The sequence below is a fragment of the Silene latifolia genome, chromosome 1 (assembly GCF_048544455.1).
Source record: "Silene latifolia isolate original U9 population chromosome 1, ASM4854445v1, whole genome shotgun sequence".
Lineage (NCBI taxonomy): Eukaryota > Viridiplantae > Streptophyta > Magnoliopsida > Caryophyllales > Caryophyllaceae > Silene > Silene latifolia.
This window is the reverse complement of record NC_133526.1, coordinates 52,470,521-52,489,002: the sequence shown is the minus strand read 5'-3', so window position 1 is coordinate 52,489,002 and position 18,482 is coordinate 52,470,521. Positions and strand designations below refer to the sequence as shown.

At 38.7% G+C, this 18,482-nt stretch overlaps 1 protein-coding gene and 1 non-coding gene across 2 annotated transcripts in view; both read left to right on the top strand.

Annotated features, from left to right (window-relative positions):
- LOC141646750 (uncharacterized) overlaps nucleotides 1-18,482 on the top strand; it is a 46,355-nt gene that overhangs the window by 8,449 nt on the left and 19,424 nt on the right. The window lies entirely within an intron of this gene.
- Nucleotides 14,111-14,217, top strand: LOC141622280 (small nucleolar RNA R71). The gene has a single exon (XR_012532921.1). It is a non-coding gene; the product is annotated as a small nucleolar RNA R71 (small nucleolar RNA).

The window sequence follows — 18,482 nt, the reverse complement described above, 5'->3', positions numbered from 1 at the left end:
ATATGGAGAGTAAGGTCCTATATGCCGACCGACGAAGAAGGGATTCATAGATGTTTGGCATATAAAGACTAGTCTCAATTTCAGTTTTAGAGGAAGATCCCATCAACTTTATTTTAATTCATTTTAAGTGAACTAATATCTAGCATGCGAGAATGAATAAACTAAGATGATGGCTTAAAATTGTGTAACATCTCTGTGTCTAGGAAAACTAACATCCAAACTATATGAGTCAATTTTCATGCATTTAAGTAGGTGGTTTGGTTTAGGCGGAATATGATGCACTAACTATGAAGCGAAGAAAAGCAATAAGAATGAAAAAAACGTAAAACAAAATAAAGTCCTAGTGTGGCCTATCTACCAAAATGAACATAAATACAACTTTGGAATCCTTCCTAGGACCCGAGAAGCTTGTCTTGATGTTCCATCTTGGTCCATGTAGCGGGAGTGAGCAATCCAATCTCCATCTTTAGTCTTCTCAAAAATTACAATAAATAAATTACAAAATAAACCTATTTACATTCTAATTTCAAAACCATAATACTAAAGAAAATTGAAGGAGATTCGAGATCTCAAAATTACATAAAAATTATGTTTCCATCATTACGAAAACATAATTAACTAAGGCCACACTAGGTATTACAAATTACAACCGATTGCAAAAATACGTAAATTAAACCATTCAACAATTCATACAACTAAATAAAAATGCATCAACTATAAATTAATCATTCAAGACATAATTCCTTAATTATGTAGAGTAATTTATCCAAACCACCTATTTTATAATGATCAAATTATGTGACAATTCCTCAATTACTCACCATAATTCCAATCTCAATACATATTAACTTGTAATATGAATTAATCCAACATTATTTTAAACCTCTTTAAAATAATTAGGTATCTTAAATTTGTGAACTTTTTCACAACAAACAATCATACATTATAAATTTAATGTATAATTATCAATGGCCAATAAACAAAAAAAACAGATTTTTTTTTTTTTTTTTAAAAAAAATTGCCCACGGCATTATACCAAAAACGAAAAAAAAAAAAACAGTTTTTTTTTCCTTTTTTCTGCTCTCGGCATTTGCCCAAAAAAAAAAATTTCCTTTCCTCTCGGCATTTAGCCCTAAAAACGAAAAAATATCCCTTTTTTTTTCTTTCTCACTCTCGGCATTCATGCCCAAATGAAGAAAAACAGTTTTTTTTTTCTTTTCGAGAAAAATACCCTTTTATAATGAACAAATTTGTTTAATGTTGCTACTAGAACAAGATTGGCATAAACATCAACATTTAAATTAATGAATCATGATCCTTAAACAACAATTTAACATCATGTGTGCCAAAATTTATATAGCAAAAACAAATAATCATCATAAACCAAAAACAATTTCCATTTCCATTTCAATTTAATTTTTATTAAATCAAAACATCTACAAATTTATCATATTATCATCTTAACAAATTAAAACAACAATATGAAAAATCAAATGGAGCAAAAACATCAAAAATACAAAAAGGTCTCGGCAAAAAAAAATTTAATCGGCAGAATTTTTTTTAAAACGGCCGAACCCTTTTTTTTTCTTTTTCTCAAATTTTTGTTTAAATCCATTTATGAAAATCATATAAAATAATTTCGTGGCCTAGCTCTGATACCACTCGTGGGAAATATCGGTATACTTCCTCTAAAATTCGGATTATAACGAAATTATAATTATGAAAAACTAGTCATAAACGAATTTACATAAACAAAAAGAGTAGAGATTAAGAATTAACCTTTAGTCCTAGCAAATTTGGCCTAAGAACAACTATCGAATCGATATTCTCCTAATTGTTGCACCCAAAATGCTATGAGAAATGCCTCTCTTTTGCTAGAAAAGATGAACCCTAATTTCTAATTTTTAGGTTTTTTGTGTGATGATAGAATTAGGTCAAAAAGAATGAATAAAAATGATCCTCCTTCTAACCTAATATAACCGAAATTAGGAGAGAAATGGGGAAGATCTTTTTTTCCTTCTTTTTTTCCTCAAACCGTGTAACTCCAAATAAGGAGAGAAATCTCCTTATTTTCGGTTGGTTTTACATTGTATAAAATGCGTATATTTTATCAATTGTCATTTATTTCGTCACGTATTTAATAAGTCCACAAACAACAGCTTGTAGTCGATTTATTAATACCGGTCTGTAATAATTTATTATGACAATCTCGTATAATATATAGTTTAACTATAAATATCGCATATTTATAATTTGCTAATTAAATATAACCGATTACGTTTAATTACGAATTAACATCTTAATTCGTTCAAGCTAACATTATATACATTAATTAAATATAACAGTTTATATTTAATTTACGAATTGATAATTAATTCGTCTCAGCTAATATTATTTAATTATATTAAATAATCGTCTGATCATCACATTGACTAACTTTTTAGTCAAATACTTGAACTAACCTTTTAGTCATATAAGGCATCAATACACATCCTTTAGGTGTGACTTTTAGGGACCAGTTGATCACCGCCATCAGTATGATAATAACGTCAAACTTCTAGCAAGCCAACCGTTATTAAGTAAACGTTAATCAACTGATAAAATACTAAGTATACCCTTGTGAACGTATAAGAGATTTATAAATGTTATCACACTAATTGTGGAGGACACAAGCTCCAACAAACTCCCACTTGTCCTCACAAGTGTATGTGCGATAACCGATTCTCATATCCTAAAATTTCTCCCCCTCAATGTAAAACAATTTGCAAAATCCATATTCACAAAGGTCGTATTTTACAAGTGATCAATATCAAGAGTGGTTACGGGTATTGGGATTGCACCGTTTGAGGCTTTGTATGGGAGGTGGTGTAGGAGTCCGATTTGCTGGGATGATAGAGCTGAGGCAGTGGTTTTAGGACCACAGATGGTACAGGAGATGATAGAACAGGTTAATCTGATCAGGCAAAAGATGAAACCGGCCCAGGATCGACAAAAGAGTTATGCAGATTTACATCGTCGTGACATAGAGTTTCAGGTTGGGGACAAGGTTCTTGGGAGGCGGAAGAGGCCATGAGGGAACGGTATCCGTCTCTTTTTTATCAGGTATGTGTGGTTACGGGGACGTAACCATGTTTCTTTTAGGGGGGTAGGAGATGATCGCATAAGGTTTTGGTATGGTTTATGTTAGTTTTGGTACAGTTAGTAGTTGTTTTGAGACGGTTTGAGTTGTGGTTGGGGGTTTTGTTTTGAGTTTTAGTTATGTTGTTGGATCGTGTTTCAGTTAGTGTGTTTTGTTTTTGTGTATGGGTTGAACTTCGGGGACGAAGTTCGTGTTAAGGAGGGAAGACTGTAATACTACGGTTTTCTATGTCTATGGGTACTCTATCGAGTGGGGCTTACTCTGTCGAGTAAGTATGTTTAGATACGAAACAATAGTCTGCCTAATGGGTACTCGATCGAGTATGTGTGACACTCGATTGAGTAAGGGGCACTCGATCGAGTAAGTCACTTACTCAGTCGAGTAAATTGGTTTTACGGGTTGTTTTAGCCGGGATTTGTTAATAACGTGTGATTAATATATAAAGTCTTCTGTCACTTTCTTTATCACTTTTCACCTTTTCTAAAACCTTTCAAAGAGAAAACAAGTTACGTTGCTTTCATTCGTCGCGTTGCTATCAAATCCCAAAGGCTAAGGTTGTCGGATCGTCGTGTTCTTTACGCTGTTGAGTTCGTCGTGTCGAGGGTAAGATCCTTGTATAGTTTTTTATATCGTTTCGTTGATTTTGTTTAAAACCCTAATTGGGTAGATTAGGGGTTTGGGAGTATATTGTTGTATTAGATGGTAATGGCATGATTATGTGATTATAGGAGGAGGTTTCGGAGAGGAGCATTATTGATTAACTGCTTGTGACGGTCTCGTGATTAATTATTCCAGGTAGGGTTTCCCTACTCGGTTATTGGTTACATAATTGTGACGGTGATTGTGTTTATTGTTGATCTATAACATGTTGGTTTGGTTTTGGAGTTGTTGTTGCATAATTGATTGTATAACTGTCTGTGGTTCACGAGGTGCGTCCTCGGCTAAGTGGAGTCACTTGCGGGAGTGGCTTGACGCCCTTGATTCGCCCTCTGTGGAACCCGCTACAGAGGGGATGTGCACATTAAGGAACATGGGTTATCGCTCGGATGAGATGAGCGGGGCTTAGGTGGGAATGGCTGCGGTCCCCCACTGGCGGCGAGGAATATCTGTTGCGATGAGTATTCTGGCAGGACTACACACTTCAGTGTGACACTACAGTGTGTAGTCAGGTGTGTTGAGTTGTAACGGAGTTTGGGTAATGTGTATGTGTATCTTATATATTGTATTTTGTGTAATCAGTAGCTGACCCCGTTTAAATGTTTTGAAAACTGTGGTGATCCATTCGGGGATGGTCAGCAGTTATTGAGCAGGTATGAGATGGACGCGCATGGGATAGCTGTGTTGAGTCACCACGAGATGTCTAGAAGTCTTCCACTGTGTCTTTAAACATTTTTTTACTTTAGTTGGTTTAACATTTTGGAACAGTTGTATTTCCATTTGACAGATTGCTTTAAACTTGTTTAATAAAGTATGTTCTTTTATGGTCCTTTTGATATACATTGCCTCGGGTAACCGAGATTGTAGCATTCTCGTGTATTAGGTAATCCTGGTAAGGCACTTGGTGTATGGGGGTGTTACACTGGCTATCTTTCCCAACTAGTTTTACCAAATACAACCTATATACAAAATTGTAATGCACGTAAAAGTCTCCCACATTGGAAAAGATGAAAAAAGTTGTCATCCATATAAGCAAAGGAGTTGCTCCTCTCATTATCAATTGGTTTTGGGATGAAATCTTCTTGGATTCATGAAGCAGACTCTCCCGCTTTCATTTGGGTGTGGCTCAAACCCGTTTGTTGTTAGGTTCATATACCTATTATTAGACTCCTCTAATAATGAACTAATTAACTTGTTAATTATTTGTTCTTTAGATCTAGTGCATGCATAACAAAATAAGAGATTTATAAGAAAAATAATGTCTCTTACATTGATGCTTGGTTCGAAAATGTGGGCACAAGTAAGGTCACCTTCCTTCACTTGTTCTTGAGCTTAATATGATGGATGATCCTCCTAAAACTCCAAGTATAGAAGACACTCCAATAAGTTGCACCCAAGATTAATCCCAAAAATTCCTACTAATATTAACTAGATATATAGTAGAAATGTTCCCTTAATATTACTAATATTACTACCTCTAGTAATAGTTTTGAGAGTATTAGTATTTTAGAGAGTTTTTATGACTTTGCATGTGAAGTAAGATGAAGTAATAACAAGCAAAGAACAAGATGGAAAAATGAGCAACTAATGCTCTATTTGAAGAGCCAAAAACCGGTGGCCTTTAGCATGGGGAAGAATCTTTTCCATTTGTTTATACTCATTTGTATAGTGTAGGTTGAGTGTAGGGAACATATGTGTAAGATGTAGTATGAAAAAGCTTGTGTGATGTGTCACAATCACACTTTAATCAAAACAAACAAAAGACAAAAGAGCATCTTTTGTTCTCTTATTTGGCCGAAAATATGGACCCATTTTGGTCCATTTTTGCCTTTTGTCATTTGTCCCACAAATGCTTATAAGTCATATGTTTAACTATCTTACATAATTAATTATTAATGTAATCATTTAACACTTAAATATTACAATTAATAATATAATATACACTTAACTTTTTGAGTAGTATACTACCATTATATCAACATATAATGGGTCCTATAATTACTAGTTAGTTAAAATTACAACTTCTTCTAACTTTAAATAACTAATTACCTCTACCTTAAAACTTATATAATACCTCAACTAATTTAGTAATTTAACACTTAATTACTAAATTAAATCTTATTTAATCACATTACAATAAGATGCAAAATTACACTCCCATAATTAAGGAATTAATTAATCTGTATCACATACAATTAATTAAATATCTATTTGGGCCTCATCCTATAGATGTGACCTAAAGGGATCAACTGACCACCACCTGTAGATACCTCATTTCTGCACCTCCCGTAAACCACCCGGTGATGATTGGGCCGCATGTTTGGTATGCGGAACGATTTGTGACAGTTCGTAAGTTTATTGTCAAGTGATTTCTCAAACACTGATGTCTATCTCTTAGTTGTCATCTACGCGCCGATACGGTCGTTTTGACAGTAATTAGAGTACATTTGGAGTCCGGGCCTAAAACCGTTTTCATTTTCTTATAACCGTTAAATCCCGAGTCAGAATGTTCTGGAATGTTCCGGATATTTCTATTCTATATTTTATAAATATTTCACAATCTTTTAATCTTTGGCAAACAATTTCCCGTAATATTCATACCAAATATTAAGGAAAATAAGATTATCCCGTTATTCCATAATTAAAACACGGAAATCTTTTTTCCGCAGGAGGAAACCACCTGGGAACAGACGCAGCAGGTGCTGCGCCTCTTCCAAGAGACGCGGTGACTGCTGCGCCTCTTCCCAGGTCCTTTTCTGCGTATTTTTCGTATCTTTTTCATATCTTTTCGAGATTCACTTCAAAGTTTCTCCGAAAACCCTATTCCTTCACGTGATTAGTATAAATTGGAGCCTTCGCTCCTCATATTTCTCACGCAAGTGTCCGCCCTTCTCTTCTCCCTTTGCATTCTAGACCACGTTCTTACTTTTTGGCGTCTACGTGCTTGAACATTCGACCACGTAAGCTCGGATCCTTCTGAGTACCAGCCTCGTTTGCATGACCGACCAATTTGACCAACTCCACAACTAATCAACTTAATTAATCTTAATCGTTTTCCTCCTACGAGGGCACTTTCGTTACATTCGAGTCGAGCATCACTAATCGTAAACTTAGTTCATCTCGTTTCGTCAAACATGTAAGTCTGAGGGTGTAAATCTCTCTTTTATTTATTGTTATTTATCTTTTTGTATCATTAATCTAAGATTTATGTCGAAAATACTTATTAAAACCGATTTATAAAACCTCGTTTAAAACCCTTTTTACGGATTACCAGAAGATAACCGTCGAGAAAGGACGCAGCAACTGCTGCGCCTCTTCGAAGGAGCGCAGTATCTGCTGCGCCTCTTCGTGAGGCTTCCGCAGTTCCTGCTTCCTTTCTTCTTCCTTCGTCCTCTGTAAATCCATCTTCTTTTTATTTGTTTCCGCTTGTTTTCGTCAATTCTTTGATATAATAGCGTAATAATCTCACATGTACATTATTTATCATTCATTAACGTATATGATTCATCATTAAAAATCCGACCTTAAATCACAAGTAATTAATATTTGCGGGTTTTCGTCATTAAAGTCAAACCGGGTTGTAGAAATTCGATTCATTCATGTTGAGTTTCTGGAATTCGATCTTTGATATATTCCCATCTGTCTATTATCATATTCACCATTAGTCCATCGTTAATTCATCATATTTAACCTAATTAATTTAGTTAGTTCATTAATTTGTTAATTATCCCTTTTAATCTTGTAAATAATTCGTTCATATTCGTTTCATCCATGTTTTATTGCTTTTATGACTCATTCATATGTAAATAATGAATTAAATCACTTTCATCCGAGTTAAATATCATAACCGATCCTTAAATTCACCAATTAATGTTAACGATTTGCGATTAAAACATCAGCCAGAACTCACCCTTGGGAATGACGCAAAGAAGAATGTCGCCTCTTCCAAAGGGCGCGATCTCTGCTGCGCTGTTCGGTTGATTGCCTCTCGAACTTCCGTTCTGCCTTGACCTAGTTTAATTAGCTTACGTATAATTAACTATTAACCGTATTATCGCCTAATGATTTGTTCGTTAATTCATTCTTTTATTCCTTTTTCTTAAATTATCCGTTTTAAAGGTATTTTCGACATAAATCAATAAACCCGATGTAATTATTGTAATTTAATTATTGTAATTTTATTTATTGTATTTATCATTGATACCCGTCGTTGTGAGTACCAAAGATAAAATTTATACTCTCCTATTAAGACTAACCTAGGCTAGTGGTAACAGGGTCGAACCACGAGGAGGCAGTTGTAAATTCTAGTTGATCTATATTTAGTCTATGGTAACTATTGTGGGGGTTGAATTGAATTGGTCTACAGCTAATAGCGAATAAAGACAATAAACTAAATAAACGATTTAAACAGATAAAAGAAGGGTACTAGGATGGTCGGTTCATTATAGCTTCGGCGGCAGCAAACTAAGTCGGTCTGAATCAAACACAGGTAAGGCGGGAAATAAAGAGGTCCTCTCGGTCCACTCTTAACAAATAGCATCTCTCGATCTCGCTATAGGTCCCTAATGTCACTAATACTGACTTTCGTCCTGAAAAGTGACTAACGGTCTAAACTATACCTATCTTTCGATCTTAGCACAGTCTAGTCGATTTAATTGATGGTCTAATAACCTCCCCTACCTTTCGATCTAATGGGTCAGTCACAAAATAGGTATCTAACTGGTCGCATGCATTCGATTCGTTAAATACAAGATTAAAATAATTAAAACGAAGGAAAACCCTACGAGGTCAGTCGATCGACTGGCAATGTCAGTCGATCGACCGACACGCGAGACAGTCCTTTCTAATCTAATGCCGCCTATGCCATAAATCGCCTACATCCTAGCACTAAAGAATTAGCTACTCATGATGAAAGTAATAACAACAATAAAACTAACAGCAATTACTGAATCCATGCTTAAAGTAAATAACAAATAGCGATAAAACGATAAATGGCTTTGGGATACTAATCTAGCAAATCTTATACTAATAACGAAAGTAAAACAATAAAATGAAATTAGGGTAGAAGGAATACCGAGATTCAGAGGAACGATTAAGAATAAGAACAGAAAATCCAAAGCTAACCGATGTTCCAAACCCTAATTACTCGAATGAACTAAAACTGAAAGTACTGTATTGTGATAAAAACTTGGATAGAAAAACTGATATCTAACTTGATTGTTTATGTTACGTTATATAGCAATCAACGTAACACCTTATTTCCTAAACCTAAACTTCACGGGCTTCAAGATTCACGGTCTTTTAATTTACGTCTGGAATAGCGATCTGGTCGATCGACTGACAATGGTGGTCGATCGACTGGATCTCAGCAAACAGTAGCTTCTGGAACCCGAACATTGGTCGATCGACTAAAGATTATGGTCGATCGACTAATAGAGCTGCTACTTGATTTCTTTTAACTCGTGGACTTGTCTTTTGGGCCTTGAATCGCGCACCATGCTCGTTCCTTAAGCAATTCCTTTACGTCATTTGCAATGCAGATTACTCGGGGACGGATTTGGCTTGATTTCCCGTTAAATTCTCCACATTTCTGCAATAATGTACAAAATACGGAAGTAGACGGAAATAGGGAGAAATGTAGCATAAACTACAAGAATGAGCTCTGAAATGCGTGTAAAATGGGATGTAAAACATCATATAAAAGACACGCATCAAACTTCCCCAAACAAAACCCTTGCTTGTCCCCAAGCAAGAACTAGACTCGATCTAATGACCTAATGGAACGAGTTCAATCTCAGAGCGAAATGCAAACTGTTAAACCTAAACCAATTTAATGCACAACCAACAATCAATTAGTAATGCGAATCATGCAAACGAATTATAAAGTCGTTAAAGATTGCTGAACCGTCAACTGTACAGACTTATCAAATTAGACTCTCACGGGTCGCTCAAATCACTCAATAAGCACAGGTGATATATATGTAAGATAAAAAGAATTAATTTTGTAGTGACTCTCACCTAACTACGACCTATGAAAACATGCCAGCAATAAAACATGAAAATGACCTCTATGACCGTACATATGCATTCCAACCGAACAGATGACCAATGACACATGCCGAGGTATATATGGGATATGTGAGGTATGGGTAAGAAGGGGCAAAACATTTTATGGAAAAGTGGAGGTACAGGTGATCAAGCTAGTACCAAAACGGGACCAAGTGGCAACATCCAGCTTCTTGCTCATAAACAAGCGAAACGGTGCTATAGCAAGCACAAAACTCACAATCTCAAAACTATCAAATCAATAAACTCCCCATAGGATATAAATGAAACATGGGAGCAAAAATCGCCAAAAGATAAGGATTAAATTATGCGAATTGATCTCTTTTCTCGAATCTCAGTCGATCGACCAAAAGGAGCCGTCGATCGACTCATTTGAACAGTACAGAACCCTTTTTTCATTTCTTTTTCGAATCATTTTTTCATCTTTTTTTTTTCTTTTCTATTTCTTTCTTTCCTTTCCTCCTTTATTTCATCTTCCCAACCATCGTCTCAACAGAGCAAATACCACCAAAAATGTGTAACAACCCCAAGAACACAGACTACTAGCTTGACAAAGGACAGGCTAAATGTAGGATGTAGTAAATGGGACAAAAAAGGATATTTTTGGCAGTGTGGAGCTTATGGGTAAAATGAATAAAGGGAAACCTCTACCACATGTGTCAACAAACCACAAACCGAATGCATACAGGTATTAAGTAGATCAAATTCATATTCATGCAAATTAAGGAAACATGTCTCATAAGGAGTACTACTCACATTCCTAAATAAACCGGTCATGAATGTCACCAGTTATAGGCTCTAAATCTCAGAAATATGATGTAGGTTGCCAATTTTCAAAGTCAAGTCTCAAGTTCAGCAAGATATTTAACGAAAACTCGTAGATATGCACTTATACGATTCTACTAATAACATGTCAATTAGCACGGCTTAGGCATAAACAAATGCAAATGCAATGTCATCATTGAAATACTACCGTTCCGACTCAACCTATATGCTGAAATAAACGTGCATTTTTATGAAATTTTTGAAATTTTTCATTTTTTTTGGAATTTTTAGATATATATGAATAAATAAACAACAATGCAAAGCAAAAATGTAAACGTGAATGCAAGCATATGATATGCGACGCAAAACCCTTCCCCAAACCAAATCGCACAATGTCCCCATTGTGCAAAATCATGTAATGAAGAAAAGAGAAATGGGAATTTGCGAGAAAATAAATAAACAAGACATGAAGTAAAAATCAGGAACTCACAAGACTTTAAGCGCAGCAAAGGAAACCTCCCCAAACCAGCGTGAGCTAGGAGGTTTCAGTAGCTAGCAGTGCTACTAATAAAGACCTGAAAAGACAAACAAAAACCACGCATAAAACCGAAGAAAACAATTTTGAAGCGTAAAAATTGTGCACAAATGAGACGATAGAAGAAATAGATAATTCGACGGAAAATAAAGTGGAGTAGAAAACTCCCTTAGGTCCGCATGTCGACCAAACACAGCAGGGGAGAGGTCGTGAACGAATATAGCAGCAGCAGTGGTCGATCGACCACGGAGATCAGTCGATCGACCAGGTGGGCGTGAACAGTAGCTCCTGTAAACCTGCAATTCAGTCGATCGACCAATGGTGCCAGTCGATCGACTGAAAACACTGCTGCAGCGTCTTATTTCTTCGTAATTGCTCAATGATTTGAGCTAACAAGCTCTAAATACCTGCAAAAGCACAATAATACGCGCCCAAAATTGCGCAAAACCCAGAAGAATGTCGAAAGTGCATAAAAATCCTAAACAAAACGAAATAAAGGCGAAGTTTTCGCGCACACAAAAGCAATAGAAAACAAAATAGTTCGAAAGCAATAAAATGAAGTTTATAACGAACTTGATCAACTAGTAGTTGATCAAGAAGGACCACGGTATGGCCCACTTCGTCGGCTTCTGGCTACTAGAGGTAGCCTCAATGGTGCTCATCTTATCAGCTGCACCTTTCTTAGCTTCGACAGTCGGAGAGCTCAACAGATCAATTTCGTCATCCCCCCAATCAAAGGCTTCCTTGGGATCGTCAGAATCCAAATCAGACCATCTCACCTTGGCTGGCTCATCTTCCACTTCCTCATCAGTCCCATAGCTTAGGCATCCAAGACCGCCTCTTGAAACAATCTGCTCTGTCGCAGCTGGAGCATCCAACGGCTCTTCCTTCCCCAAATCAGCTCCTGCATTATCTAAAACAACAGATTCTTCCTCCATTTTGCTCCCAATCTGGGGCGGAGGGGTTAACACAGCAGTAGTAATAGGGACAGGCAATTCGGGAAGCACAAAGTACGATTTCTTTTCAGAAACCGTATTACAAGTAACAGGCCACATGGGGTCCTTCTTTTTAGCAGGTTGGGCAAAAATGATAGAATGTTTCCCAACTTTGAAGGTCAAAGTTCCAGAGCCTACGTCAATGACTGCACCAGCAGTGTGCAGAAACGGCCTTCCTAAGATGATTGGTATATGGGCATCCTCAGGCATGTCAAGGACAACAAAGTCAACAGGGAAGAAAAACTTCCCTATTTGGACGGGTATGTCCTCTAGGACTCCTATGGGCTCGACCGCAGATCGGTCAGCCATCTGAACTGTCATGTCTGTGATAGCAAACCGGGTCAACTTGAGTTTCCTAGCTAAACTCAAGGGCATGACACTTATACTAGCCCCTGGGTCACATAATGCCTTCTCAATTGAGAAGGTACCTATTTTGCAAGGGACAGAAAAGCTACCCGGGTCCTCTAACTTATGGGGCGCAGTGTGAGACAGATAGGAGCAAGACTCCTCGGTGAGTGCGACAGTGTGCACTGTTTCAAGTGACCGCTTTTTGGACAACAGTTGTTTCATAAATTTAGTATAAGCGGGCACTTGGTTGACTAACTCAAGGAAAGGGACTTGTACATTCAGACTACGGATTACTTTCTCAAACTTACTGAAAGACACCTGTTCCTTGGTCGGCACGAGTCTCTCTGGATATGGGGCTGTGAGGAGTACCTTAGCCCTCTCCTCCAATTCACGCGCGCCGGCGTCCTTGGACTTAGGCTGGAAGTCCGTCACCTTCTCTTTGTTGAAGCTAGACCCCTCCTCAGATCGTCTCAAATGAGAACCATTAACCGTCATTGGGTCGAACTTGGGGCGGGACCGACCCATCAAGCACTCGGGTCTGGTCCTAACACCTTCTGGATCGTGGTACCTCGGAACAAGTGGTCTCGTAGATTATTTGGCATTAAAGGACGAAATTCTTCAAGATCGCTAGCCGATCTCGTCGATCGACCACTCTCCTCGATCGATCGACCGAGATGCTGATTCGAAGCTCCTGTAACCCGTGCTTCAGTCGATCGATTGGGTATATCAGTCGATCGACTGAAATACCTGGCAGACGTCTTTTTCTTTGATTTGTTCGTTGAAGCTTTCTCTTGACTTGTTTCCGGCTCATCTTTTCCAACAGCATCCTCAACCATGGCAGGACCATCAAGGGTGGACCCGCTCCTCAAAGTGATGGCATTTAGGGTCTCCTTTTGTTCAGGTTGAGTAGGTAAGTGTCCGGGAGCTCGAGTGTTACTTTTGCTAGCCAGTTGAGCAATTTGGCTCTCTAGTAACTTCATCCCGGCCTCTCTTGCTTGGGACTCCTTTAGTAACAGATTCTTGAGCTCGGAGAATTCAGAATTCTGTGATTGTTGCTGCTGCGGCACATAAGGGGGCTTTTGATATTGCTGTTGCTTTTGATGAGGGGGTATATAGGGTTGTTGCTGCAGTGGAGCTTGAGTTGGGTTAAGGACATTTTGGCTCCTCCAACTCAAGTTTGGGTGGCTTGGCTCGTAGTAGGTGTTTGTCTGCCTATAGTGTTGAAAGGCAGCACAAGATTCGAAGGGACTAGGGCAGTTTTTCGAGACATGGCCCTCAACTCCACACCTTTCACAGGCGAAGGGACCGTCTGACACAGCATTTACTTGGTATATCCCACCCTTAGAAGCTCCTCCTAGCTCATACTTGTCAAATCTTGCAGTGAGAGCCTCAAGTGCAGCAACAGAGGAGGATTCAGCAGCTCTCCTCTGGTTCCCTCTAGAATTCCCATACTCGGCCTTGTGGGTAGCTAGATCGTCAATGATCTTCCACCCCTTTGTTGCTCCCAAATTTTCAGCGAATCTTCCATTGGCTACAGCATCCAAAATGGCCCTCTGATCGTCGTACAACCCATTGTAGAAATGATTGCACAAACTCCACTTTTCGAACCCATGGTGCGGTATGGTTCGCACCAACTTCTTGAATCGGACCCATGCTTCATGGAAATTCTCATCTGGCCCTTGTTTAAAACCCGTGATTTGAGCTCTAATAGCGATCGTCCTTGAAGCAGAGAAGTACTTCTTGTAGAACGCTAATGCCAATGTATTCCAATCAGTGATCCCCTGAGCGGTCCGGTCCAAATCTCTATACCACTCCCTTGCAGCATCACGAAGGGAGAAGATGAACATGGTCTCCTTGATTTGATCCTGGGTCACGCCAGCTGGTGGGGGAATGGAGCAGCAGTAGTCAATAAAGGTCTCCATGTGCTTAGCTGCATCTTCATTTGCAGCTCCCCCAAACTGATTTCTCTCGACCATAGTAATGTAGGCAGGCTTTGGTTCGAACTTCCTGGCATCTCCCGGTAATTCGAACCCCTTGTATAAGTTATCGGCTGTCGGCTCAGAATAACTAGCTATACTTGCTTCCTCGGCCATGACTGGAATTTCCGGAGAAGTAACTGTCTCGGCTGAAGAAGTGGAAACGGGTGAAGACTGTGGGTCTTCTTCGAACAGATCGTTCTCGTAATAGCTTGACAGAGTACTCAGCTCTTCCTCCGTCGGTAATACCCTTTGTGTTCGTCTCAACTCGCGCAAGGATCTTTCAAGCTTAGGGTTCAATGGTACTAATTCTCCACCCTGTGACCTGCGCATAAGAAGAAACTACAAAAAGAATATAAGAAAAGTTTAAGGAACGGATGTCCCTTAAACTAAGAAAGACTAAAAATAAAAACAACTAAAATTAGGACTATTGCCTCCCCGGCAACGGCGCCAAAATTTGATACCCGTCGTTGTGAGTACCAAAGATAAAATTTATAATCTCCTATTAAGACTAACCTAGGCTAGTGGTAACAGTGGTCGAACCACGAGGAGGCAGTTGTAAATTCTAGTTGATCTATATTTAGTCTATGGTAACTATTGTGGGGGTTGAATTGAATTGGTCTACAGCTAATAGCGAATAAAGACAATAAACTAAATAAACGATTTAAACAGATAAAAGAAGGGTACTAGGATGGTCGGTTCATTATAGCTTCGGCGGCAGCAAACTAAGTCGGTCTGAATCAAACACAGGTAAGGCGGGAAATAAAGAGGTCCTCTCGGTCCACTCTTAACAAATAGCATTTCTCGATCTCGCTATAGGTCCCTAATGTCACTAATACTGACTTTCGTCCTGAAAAGTGACTAACGGTCTAAACTATACCTATCTTTCGATCTTAGCACAGTCTAGTCGATTTAATTGATGGTCTAATAACCTCCCCTACCTTTCGATCTAATGGGTCAGTCACAAAATAGGTATCTAACTGGTCGCATGCATTCGATTCGTTAAATACAAGATTAAAATAATTAAAACGAAGGAAAACCCTACGAGGTCAGTCGATCGACTGGCAATGTCAGTCGATCGACCGACACGCGAGACAGTCCTTTCTAATCTAATGCCGCCTATGCCATAAATCGCCTACATCCTAGCACTAAAGAATTAGCTACTCATGATAAAAGTAATAACAACAATAAAACTAACAGCAATTACTGAATTCATGCTTAAAGTAAATAACAAATAGCGATAAAACGATAAATGGCTTTGGGATACTAATCTAGGAAATCTTATACTAATAACGAAAGTAAAACAATAAAATGAAATTAGGGTAGAAGGAATACCGAGATTCAGAGGAACGATTAAGAATAAGAACAGAAAATCCAAAGCTAACCGATGTTCCAAACCCTAATTACTCGAATGAACTAAAACTGAAAGTACTGTATTGTGATAAAAACTTGGATAGAAAAACTGATATCTAACTTGATTGTTTATGTTACGTTATATAGCAATCAACGTAACACCTTATTTCCTAAACCTAAACTTCACGGGCTTCAAGATTCACGGTCTTTTAATTTACGTCTGGAATAGCGATCTGGTCGATCGACTGACAATGGTGGTCGATCGACTGGATCTCAGCAAACAGTAGCTTCTGGAACCCGAACATTGGTCGATCGACTAAAGATTATGGTCGATCGACTAATAGAGCTGCTACTTGACTTCTTTTAACTCGTGGACTTGTCTTTTGGGCCTTGAATCGCGCACCAAGCTCGTTCCTTAAGCAATTCCTTTACGTCATTTGCAATGCAGATTACTCGGGGACGGATTTGGCTTGATTTCCCGTTAAATTCTCCACATTTCTGCAATAATGTACAAAATACGGAAGTAGACGGAAATAGGGAGAAATGTAGCATAAACTACAAGAATGAGCTCTGAAATGCGTGTAAAATGGGATGTAAAACATCATATAAAAGACACGCATAAATCATATTTCTTGTATCATTTGTATGTTTTCATATATAATTAACCTTAATTCCTACTTTGACATTAATTGTATGATTAAATTACTTGTTCACCGACTTAGTCTAATCTTCACATGCTAGGATTAAAACATTGGATGTTGCATTGCATATAATCGACAATATATCGAGTATAGATAATTTCCCTAATCATTAGTAGAGGCCGCTATCGAGGCGGGCGGGATTAGGTGTTCGATCAAAAGAGCTTCCTAATACGTACCCTCACCCCTTACTCCAGATCTCTGTGAGCATCCGAGTTCATTGGCATCCACGAGAGTCATTCTAGACATAGAATGTTAAGGGTAACGAGTTCTTGGTGTTCATGTCTCTACTTCGTGTCTTGACATGACACGAGGTATTCGAACGGTTCCAATTTCCCATAAAAATTGGTGGCGACTCCACAAATGCAAACGCTTGTTCTCCTTCCTTCCCAAGCGCCCCCGTGGGCCTGCGTCCACAGTTTGGCGACTCCGCTGGGGATAATACACTTACGTGTAGCCAAAAGGGTGAAACTTGAACAAGGTTAGGGAATAGTTTGTACAAGACAATTGTCGGTTTTCATAACTCGGTCTTCCTAGATCGTTTCATTCGGCCTTCCTAGGCCCAACCCAACCCATTCGACCAATCGTTCCGTCTAAACGGTCCTAATTCTTATTTGGGCCTAAGGATGGATAGCGATTGACGTCATCCATACCATGATGCTTACTCTTGTTTGTATCAAGGACCTTCACTACTTGAGGAAATGGACTAGGAATCGGCCTTACTCTTGTTTGGTACGAGCCTCTCCACAGCCTTCGGGTTTGATTGTTCGGTATGGCAACCCACCCTTTAAACCAAAACCTTTTTAAATGCACTCAGCATCCCGTTATAATGCTTGTACCTTACGTGATCACCATTTCTAAACGAAACCATGACAATTTTTGCAAAATCAAAATCCCTTTAAAGTGTAAATTTCGAAAAAAGGCCCATGATTAGCGCAAAACCGAGTCGAAACTCTGTCCATGTATCGAGTCAAAATTCGGGCCCAAGCCCATTTCAAAACCTCACTTCGAGTCCACTCCTACAACTACACTATAGTTGACTAGGACCAACATTTTTCAAATTTTGTCATTTCTTCAAAGCTCACTGACACAAGTGGCACACACCCACTTCACGAGTCAAAACATTTCTTTCTTAGTAGTGTGTTAGAATGGTCGATCTTGTTTTGATTCGTCGTCGATCTCTTATCCAGTTTCCAAGATGCCTGAAACAAGCGACGTGAATCTCAATCAACTTCAAGATGGTAATGATCGAATCCTAACCGCGCTAGCTCAAATCCAAGTTACCCAAGATCAAGTGTATGATCGCCTTGACACCATCGAGGGCCGGATCTATGCCGTAGAAGCGAGGTTGCCTCCTCGAGAAAGTGAAGTCGTTGATGACTTCGTGAATGACTTTAGGGACGAAAACCCTCCCAAGGGAATGACTGCAGTTGAGAAAAAACTCCAATACTTAGAGGAGCAATTGATGTATCATAAAGGGGATGACATTTATAGGGAGAATAATCGCAAGTATGAGGCCGTAAGTTCCAAGTTGCCAACCAACTTCAACATGACGGATATCCCTAAATTCAAGGGGCATGAAAACCCTTTGAACCATATCCGTGCTTTCAAAGATTACATGTCTATCAAAGGCATCAAACCCGAGATGTTCTTAAGGATCTTTCCTTCATCTCTTGACACCATCCCAAAGTAATGGTTCTACTCTCTAGAACACAAGAAGATCGCTACTTGGGAAGATGCCACGATCGAGTTTGCTAAGCAATATGCGGATAATGCTGAGATCCAAGTTAACATGCGCACTCTAGAGGTTCTTACCCAAAATGACAAAGAAGGTTTCACCGACTTCCTAAGTAGGTGGAGCAAGACTAGTACTCAACTAGTTGAACGCCCGGATGAGGCTACCCTTGTGGAGAAATTCGTGGACAACTTAAAGCCCATCTATGCCAACCA